The sequence below is a fragment of the Petaurus breviceps genome, unplaced genomic scaffold, assembly GCF_028583685.1.
Source record: "Petaurus breviceps papuanus isolate PSGF00001 unplaced genomic scaffold, PetGlider_PUasm1.0 91041, whole genome shotgun sequence".
Taxonomy (NCBI): domain Eukaryota; kingdom Metazoa; phylum Chordata; class Mammalia; order Diprotodontia; family Petauridae; genus Petaurus; species Petaurus breviceps.
Genome location: NW_027187400.1, coordinates 17,541,894 through 17,551,662, shown reverse-complemented (window position 1 = coordinate 17,551,662; position 9,769 = coordinate 17,541,894). Strand labels below are relative to the sequence as shown.

Genomic DNA, 9,769 nt, shown 5'->3' with positions numbered 1-9,769 from the left:
AGAGCAGCTTCCTCCTTTGGAACAACCTGTGTGGCAGGTAAGACACCCAGCTTTTCCCCAATTTTGTAGACAGGGAAGCCTGGGCCCTGAGCAGTTGGCACTCCACCCTAATCAGGTGACTGCTGAGCGTTCAATGTGGGATTCAAACCCAGATCTCACTGGCACTGATTGCTCTGCCCTCAGTCAGCCAGCAGGCACATACTTGCCCGGAATTGTGCTCAGCACTGGGATTGAGGGTCACCTAGGTTATAAGTAGTGGTGCTGAGATTCAGATCCAGGCCCTCAGACTCCATGCCTGCCATGTTCTTCCCGATTATGCCACTCTGCCTCTCCTGCAGCTCTTCTCCTCATGTGCCCCAGTAACAACAGTGATTGTCCTTTATTTGGCATCTTCAGGTTTGTGAAAGAGTTCATGTGAGCCTCCCATCATTTGGACCTCGTGATGCCTCATTTTTCAGATGAGGAAACAGGCCTGGGAGGGCAGTCTCACCCAGCCAGGACAGAGTCTGGTGGGATTTGAGCCTGGGCTGCTCCTGACTCCCAGGTCCAGTTTCCTGCTGCTTGAGAGAAGACCAGGTCTAGTACCCAGACGCTATAATGCTGTAACCAGAGACTGGTTATTGATTACAGAGAGGAAGTTGAGTTTACACTCATTTTGGGACACTGATTGACTTGAGGCTGAAATTGTTGGCTGTAGGAGAATAACCTGGCCGCTTTAGGATTTGCAGGTGGTGCATGGTGTGCAAAGTACACTGGATGTTGGAGTCCAAGGGACTGAGTTAGAATCCTCCTGACTGCCCCTTATGGCCTGGGTGATCTTGAGCAGTTGAACCTTTGAAGATGTTAGCTCCTCGTCTGTACATTAAGGTCTTGGAAAAGATACCATCTAGTGACTTCCAATTGAGAATCTAAGATCCCAGAGTGGTTGTTGGGAAAGGAAGGGGGTGGACCCAGATGAACCCAGATGATGGAGGTTTCCTCTAGCTCTAAACTTGATCAGGAAGACCTGAATTCAAATTTAGCCTCATACTAGCTGTGTGACCCTGGCAAGACACTTTAACCTCTGCCTGCCTCAATTTCCCTAACTGTAAAATGGGGATAATAATAACCCCTTCTTCCCAGGGTTGTGAGGATTGAGATAATATGTGTAAAATGCTGTACAAATGCTAGCTATTATGGTGATAATCTCTAAGGCCTTCTCTAGCTCTCTTATTCTGGGATTCTGGCTTATGAGCTGTCCCCAGTGCTCTATGACCAATAAATCTTTTGTGCCTGTTTTCAGTTGACTGGCACTAATAGCTGACCAGCACATCCCCTTAACAACCAGCAGACTTGGCTTTCCTGTCCAACTTTGTTTGCCCGGCACCTGAGCAGGGACCATACCAGTAATATTCCACAGTCAGGTCACTAACTTCACGACACCTGCAAAGTTTCTTTTCAGAGGCCTCAGGTTACCCACAGCCTGGGCCTCTGGAGCTGATGACCAGTTAGGATGAGGAATGAATAGCAGCCCAGACCGGTTCTGGGGATCTCTATGTCCAAGGCTGAGCAGAGCCCACAGATAGCTGGCCTGGGAGCCCAGCCCCCAAGACACAGGCCTGACTAAGGAGAGAAGTCAGAGAACGGGGCTCAGTGTGAGCACAGCAGTGCCCCCTTTGTGTCCCCAGAGTAGTGGGAAATAGCAGCTGGCATTGGCCATCCCCTGAATAAATGCAGCTAGCCCCAAGGTAGTAGCAAGGAGGAAGCAAGCATTTCTTTAGTGTCTGCTATGTCACATTTTAACAATTGCATCTCAGTTGATGTCCTTGACAACCTGGGGCAGTAGGTAGTTTTTGGTTTTTTTTAATAAGCAATTGGAGTTAAGTAACTTGCTCAAGGTTACACGGCCAGTTATTTCTGGGTGTGGTGCTAAGTATCTGAGCCGGTGCTCTTACTCACTGAGCCACCTGGCCGCCCTGGCAGTAGGTAGTTTTGTTAGCTCTATTTTACAGTTGAGGAAATTGAGTCTGACAGAGATGGATTGATTTGCCCAGGGTCACAAAGCTAGTAAGTGTCTGAGGCAGGATTTACACTCAGACCTTCCTGACTCCAGGCCCAGCCCTCCATCCACTCTGCCATTTAGCTGCATTGGAGCTTACAGTCAGGCAATAAACATCAAGCCAGGCATTGTGATAAGCACTGGGAATGCAAAGGAGAAAGCCCCTGCTCCCCAGCTCTCAGTTCTAATAGAAGATTTGTTAAAAAGAATCAGAAAGGGGGTGTTTGAGGCCAAGAGGTCTGTTGGAGTCCTGCAGCTGGGTGTTGCCCTGGGCCTGATCCTTAAGTGGAGGACCTGAGAGGCTCCCTGGTGTCCACCCCCCCACACCTCCAGGGGCTGGAGGGTGCCGAAGGTGTGAGTCTTGCTGGGAGATTGAGTGTCTGGAGATAATGCTGCAGGCCAGGAGAGTAATTGCACCCACGAAGGCTGGGCCTCATCTTCATCATCTCTAATGAGATTCAAAGCTGCTCAGGGGCCTTAGAGGTCATTCAGTTTTATGAGTTGAGGAGACCGAGGCTCAGAAAATTTAAAAGATCACAAGATCATGAGCTGCAGCAGGCCAAAGGCGCCCAGTCCAGCCTCCTCATTTTACAGATGACGAAACAGAGGTTAAGTAGCTTGCCCAAAGGTCACACAGAAAGCATCAAATGTGGAATTTGAACCCATATCCTCTGATTTCATAGTCAGTACTTTTCTTCCACTGTTAACAGGCTGCCTCCTGAAGTATATTGTCATTGAAAGTCCATTCTAATCCGAAAACGTCTGATTTTGCAAGAGAGTAAGTGGAGAGTCAAATGATAAATCTTTGTGTGGCCACAGAAAGACACAACAAGGAAGGACTGTCTGCATGGGGCATGGGCAGCTCCTTCAGGCTCCTGGCACCATAGAGAATAACAACTTACCAGAGTGCTTTAAGACTCACAAATAACCCTGTGAAGCAGGAAGTGCAGGTTCATATATGCCCATTATACAGATGAGCACCCTGCAGCTCAGTGAGGTAGAAAGCCAGGACCCAAACCCAAGCCTTCTGACTCCAAAGTCCAGTCATTGAGTCCAAAGCCCGAATTATGCTGAGGCCCCGTGAAAGGACATGACTCAACCAAGGTGGCACAGCTATAATATTTAGATTTTTGTATAATGCTTTAAAGTTTTCAATGTACTTCTACACAAATATTTCATTTAATCTTTTCAGCGGCCAAGAGGCAAGTACAACAGTTTTTTAGTTTGCTTTGTTGATTCTAGGGTGTAGGGAGCTGGTCTGGTGTTTTAATCAGTATAATGAACTCCAAATGACAGAGTACCCCTGCTGCCCCCCCCCCTTTTTTAACCAATGTAGGTGGGTTCCAGTTCACCTTGACAGCCTTAGAAAGCTGCATGGGGAAACTGCCCAGCGTCACATACCTAGCAGGTGTCAGAAGTGGGATTCCAGCCTAGGTCTTCCTAAGTAGTTTAGCCCTTGTTAACTACTGTACCATAGTGGCAAAACCAGAAATCAGATTCTGGTCTTTCTAAATTTGCTATTCTTTCCATCATGCTTGGTGCCAGAAATGGAAAACTTGTGCTTGACAGACAAGCTAGTATAGACCAATACAATGATATTTAATTTATTTTTTATTTAAAAAAAATTTTTTTTTTAGGTAGGAAGGCAAGGCAATTGGGGGTAAAGTGACTTGCCCAGGGTCACACAACTAATAAGCTTGTCAAGTGTCTGAGGCTGGATTTAAACTTGGCTGCTCCTGACTCCAGGGCCAGTGCTCTGTTTACTTTGCCACCTAGCTGCCCCTACAATGGCATTTTTAAAAAATGCACTAAGAATCCTATGGAGGCAGCTAGGGGAGAGCACTGGGCCTGCAGTCAGGAAGACCCAAGTGCAAATCCTACCCCTCTATTTTTATAGTATGTTTCTGGGCAAGTCACTGACCCTCTTGGCCTCAGTTTCCTCATCTGTAAAATGAAGGAATTAGACTCAGTGGCCTCAAAGATCTCTCTCAGCCCTAAGTCTGTGATACAGCAAGTAAATAGAAGCCCCTGCCCTGACCCCTCTCTCTGGCCATGCCCCTTTGTGAACTACCCCTTACTGTGATGAGGCTAGGGCCAGAACTTTGTGGGGAATTAAAATGCTAACATTTCTTGAATTTAAGGGGTGGAGAGGGGGGAGGTGGTATGGGGACTAACCCTGTTCTGATAATGGCTGGGATTGGGACAGCTATTGGTAAAGAGACCCTCTTTGCTGGTGACATGGTAACATGAATGGGCCCCAGGCTTAGAGAAACTGGATTTGGATGCTGGTGTGTTAAGGGGGTGGGGCAACTTCGGTATGGAGGCCACATGTGGCCCTCTAGGTCCTCAAGTGCAGCCCTTTGATTGGATCCAAACTTCACAGAACAAATGCCCTTAATAAAAGGATTTGTTCTGTAAGACTTGGACTCAGTCAAAGACTGTACCCAAGGACCTAGAAGGCCACCCCTGGGCCAGCTGCTTGCTGGGTGAACTTGGGAAAACCAATCCCTTCCTTTGTCTAGGCTCCCTAAAATGGTGGGGGGCAGTGGTGGATGAGACGGCCACTAAGGCCCCTTTTCAGAAAAGTTGTAGAGTCTTTCTTGGATTCCCCAAGGGTCAGTGGCAGTTGATTCAGAGCTGGGGAGACTTTGGGGGCCAGCTAACCCAATCTAAGGCCTAAAAAGGAATCACAGATTCAGAGTTGGCAGAGTTGACTTCCGAGGCCCCTTCATTTTACAGGCACAGCAGGGTCACAGGATCAGAGGTTTATCGAGGGAAGGGACCTCAGAAGCCATCTAGTCCAACCTCATCATTTCACAGGTGGGGAAACTGAGGTCTGGAGAAGTTCTATGCAGGGACTTTGAGGCCAATCTGGTTCAACCCTGAGAGGGGAACTTGTCCAAGGTCACACAGGATTAGAACCCAGATCTCTGACATCAGTGTCACGGGGTCCATCCCCCTGCATCTGGGCAGGGTGGGTCCTCCCGGTTTTTCTGGGATTGAGGGGTGTGTTATTGGGGCGGGGGTAGTGACGTGTGAGCCTACGGCGGCTGTGGCTGCGGCGGCATCTCGCGCCCCGGCGCCCCAAGACCCAGGACCTTTGGGGAGGTTCCCGAGGCCAGCTCCTCCCATTCCCCACCCCCGGGACGCCCCCCGCCCCTTCCCCGGCGGCCGTGAAGCGCGGCAGCCCCGCCCCGGGCCTCGGTCGGGCCGCGCGGGCTGCAGGGCCGGAGGTAGGAGGGCCGAGCATGGCCGGGATGGCTGGGGAGGGCAGGAGCTTGGGAGCTCGGAATGTGGTGGGTGCAGGGGAGGGGATTCGGCGGCCGGGCTTGCTCCAGCAGAGCAGGGCGTGCGTGCTTTCAGCGGAAGAGCGAGGAATCCCTGTCTTCCCAGCCCGGGCCGCCTCGCGCGCGTTCGGGGCGCAAGAGAGGAAGCTGCGGGGTGGCGGGGGGAGGGAGGAACTGGACCATGGAAGTAGTGGGGGGGATGGGGGGGGGTGGGGGGGGGGGGCGGGTGCTGCCAAGCCAGCTCCGGGCCCCGCCCCAGCCCGGTGGGAGGGGCTGGATGCACCCACGGGGCCCCCTGGCCAAGGCTCCCTCTGCATGCCTAGCCTCTCCGTCCATCGCGCCTCCGGGGGCTGTGGCCTGATTGTGTCCGAAATGGTGGCAGGGGAGGGCCGGGCACTGAGGGCGCAAGCACCAATATGTCCACTCCAAGCAGTAGAAGCTTTGCGCAGAAACCACTGACCTGGGTAAGACTCCTGCCTTGGATTCTCCCCCTCTGCGGAGGCCGAAGAAGAAGGGGAGCAGGGTCCTCCAGAGGCCAGGGCAGCCGGTTCTCCGCTGCCTGGGGGAGCCAGGGGCTCTAGACAGGCCTCTGGGACCCCCGAGTGCCCCCTTTTTCACCACAGACTAGGGGTGGTACCAGAAATCCCGCCATTAGACAGTCATCCCCTTTCCATCTTTTATCCTACAAACATTTATTAAATGTCCCCAGGACAAAACAATGAAACAATCCCTGCCCTCTGGCAGCTTACACCCTATTGGAGGGAGACTAGAAGCTTCTCTCCAACAGATGTGATTTCATAGATCCGGGGATTCCTTCCAATGGTATAACAAGAATTGTACAGCTAACCAAATGCGAAACATAGACAATGTAATTTCCTGGAAGAACACTAGCAACATGTAGGGAGGGATCGCCTGCAAGAAAGCGCCAGGAAGGAGAGAGGAGGAGGCAGGGGTCCATTCCTGCCATGGGAAGACGGTGTGTGGGAAGGCCCAGATATGGGGAGAGGCCGGTTATGGGGAACGATGAAGGAGAGCCACAGTACAGCCCGTTTACTTTACAGAAGGCTAGAAAAATAGAATTACTAGGCTGGAAAAAAAAATCCAGATTGTGAGGGAAGAAAGTACTCTTCAAACGGGGACCAGAAGGATCGGAGATGTAGGTCAGAAGGCCGAGGAGGTTTCAGCCTCCTGATTTTGCAGGAAATGCAAAAAGTCAGGTCAGCAAGCATTTATTAAGTGCCTGTTGTATGCCAGGCACCGTGCCAAGCGTTGGGAATAGACCAAGGCAAAAGACCCTGCCATAAGGGAGGCAGCCTGCTGTAATAGAAGGCATGGTTGTGTGGAGATCTGGGTTCGAATCCTGATTCTAGCTTGTGACTTTATGAGCTTGTTAAACTCTCCAGTTTTGGTTTCCACATCTGAAAATTATGGATACTGATGCCTCATCTCCCCACAACACAAGGTTATAAGGAAAGAACTTTGGAAACCTTAGAGCATTATAAACATGAAATTATTATAGGGAGGTGGCACAGAAAAAGTGCCAATACGGAATCAGAGGAAGTCGTTTCCAAAGTGGCTCTGCCCCTGCTGCCTGTGGTTACCCTGGACCAAGTTCTTTTACCTCTCTGGGCTTCATATTCCTCATCTGTATAATGATGGGGTTGAATTTCTGAGGTCCCTCCCCCCTAGTTCTAAATCTATGGAGTTAATGCAATAGTAGTATATAATGCTTATTCATGAACTCCATTCCATTCCCTTCCCCACCCCACACCATCCCCCAGCCAGCAAATGCAGTCTTCCAAAAGCATAGGGTCCGACCATGCTGCTGTGGACCTGCTCAAGAACTTTCAATGGCTCCCTCTTGCCTTTAGGATAAAATGCAAATCCCTCTGCTTGGAGTTTTAAAGCTCTTCACTTTTCTAGGCTTATTTTACATTACTCCCCTTGACACATTGAATTCTGGCTAATCCTTTTAGCCTGGTTTTGTGTATCATCTCTGTATTCCATCTCCCAAGTCTGGAAAGCACTCCCTCCTCACTCCAAATCCCAGCATCCTAGCTGCTGTCTTCTCTAGTTTCCTACTTGTCATCACTCTCAGCCTTCTCGAATTATATTGCATTGTTTTCTTTCAATGATGTATCTCCCCATAGAGGGTAAGCTCTTTGAGGGAGGAACTGACTTTCCCCCTTGTCTCCTCATTGACACACACACACACACACACACACACACACACACACACACACACAGAGTAGACACTTAATACATGCCCGTAAATTGAATTGTCTTTGAATTGTCAAGTGATGGTATCCCAGAGATTAGTTGGCAGGCTGCCAGCCTAGAGCAAGATAACAGTTCACATTTATATTGGGCTTTAAACAGGGCTTTCTTCATCACAGTCCTGTGGTCACAGTATTATTATCCCCAACTTATGGACAAGGCTCAGAGCTAAGAATGGCCAGAGCCAGGATTCAATAATAATATTCTATAACTGCACCTTCAGGTTTGCAAATTATGTAATTTGATGCACACAGCAACCCTGGGAGGTGGGTACTAGCATTATTCCCATTTTACAGAAGAGAAAACAGAGGCAGATAAAGATTAAATGACTTGCCCAGGGTCACACAGCTAGTATATGCCGTGAAGTCAAATTTGAACTCAGATCTTTCTGACTCAATGCCCAGTGCTCTAACCACTGTACTACCCAGATGCCTGAGGTTTTTACCTCCAAGTATTTTGTACATTCTGCTTATTGGATTTGGTTGGGGGGGGGAATAAATATAGTAAAATGTTTCAAAACTGAAGGAAGAAGTTGCCCCAAATACCTCACACACTTCACAGAGGCCATTTGGCCTCTCCTCTCATTTGCTAAGATCTGTTTATTCCATGGATTAATATTGCCCCTCCCCCCTCCACTTGAATACTCAGCAGGGGTTAATACATGCCTGTTGATTTGGCTTAACTAAATACACACCCAGCCCAGAGACCAGGCTGGGGCTCTGTCAGCTGCAGCAGCAGAATCCAGCAGTACTCGGGCTTGGCTCTGCCCAGAGCCCGGTGCTGAGAATAGGGGATCCTAGCCAAAGTCCTCTTGTTTCTCTGGGGGAACCAGGCCTTGCCACTGCCTGTCCTGGCCCTTCTTGCCTTTAACTTAGATATCGTGCCAAATGGAAACAAAGCTGCGATCTGCTGGCTGGAGGCACCAGATGATTCTTTATTTTGTGGTCTATTTGTGGAAGATTTTTAACTGAGTCTTGAATGTCTCTCAAGTATAGTTTTAATCTCCCTGGTAGTGCACAGAACAGTGGTTTGAGTCATCCCTCATTCTTGGGATACTAGCTCGGGATAGTTACCTGTGAATTTCAGTTTCCCCGTCTGTAAAATGGTTATGATAATAGCACCACCTCGCAGGTTTCTTGTAGGTATCTGACAATATAATGTATGGAAGGTATTCTCCAGCCCTGAATTGTACAAATGTAGCTATTATTGTTCTGAGAAACTTCTAATGGGGTTAGGGAGCCCTGGGTTCAAGTTCTACCCCAGCTATATATTGGCTGTGTGACTGTCATTTCATACTCTCCATGACCTAGGACAATCTGAGGTTTTCTTGGCAAAGGAACCACTCAAATGTGGTTTGTCATTTCTTTCTCTAGCTTATTTTATGGATGAGGAAACTGAGGCAGGATTAAGTGACTAGCCCAGAGTCACACAGCTAGTAAGTGTCTGAGGATAGGTCTTCCTGACTGTGGTTCGGCCCTAGCTTCCCTGGCACCTAGTAGGCACTTAAATGCTGGTAATTGATTGATCCCTTTGATTGAATGGGGCTGGGCTGGAGCCAAGGATGGCGATGGGTCTAGAACTTGACCCCTTCTGCCTGCTCAGAGCCCATGCTACCATCCCAAGTGGGGAGGAACCTTAGGGTTATTGTAATGCAGGTGATGCCCACAGTGGGTGATTGATTTGCCCTAGGGCATACTCAGTAGTTGGCAGGCCAGGATTCGAAGGCTGTGAAGGTTGGGGACAGTGGGGGGAGGCTCTGAGCACTGGGAGGGGGCCCACCTTCTGGCCTTTTTCCACGGCTGGTATAACGAAAAGAATGCTGAATTTAGAGTCAGAAGATGATGTGGACTCCTAGCTTGGCTCTGAGCTCCCTCTTCTCTGGGGAGCACAGTTCCCTCTTAAACATGAGGGCTTTGATTAGATCAAGGGTCCTTAACCTGAGGATCCAAACATCCAACCCACTATGGCTGGTTTCCTTTGTAATCTTTAAGCATGTAAAGACATGCGTCTGACGGAGGGGTCCCATGACACACATAAAAAAGGTTAAGAACCCCGGATTCGCTTATTTCCAAGGTCCTTTCCATCTCTTAAAAACCCTTCAATAACACATGGAGGGTTTTAGGACCCAGAAGTCTTGCAGCCGGATGAATGAAGGGACCTAGAAGAA

At 49.3% G+C, this 9,769-nt stretch overlaps 1 protein-coding gene across 1 annotated transcript in view; it reads left to right on the top strand.

Moving 5' to 3' along the window:
• Positions 1-5,201: 5,201 nt before the first annotated feature.
• CROCC (ciliary rootlet coiled-coil, rootletin) overlaps positions 5,202-9,769 on the top strand; it is a 77,789-nt gene continuing 73,221 nt past the window's right edge. Inside the window, exon 1 of the mRNA XM_069078755.1 lies at positions 5,202-5,271. The gene's annotated coding sequence lies outside the window, so the exon portion shown is untranslated. The remainder of the gene's footprint in view (positions 5,272-9,769) is intronic.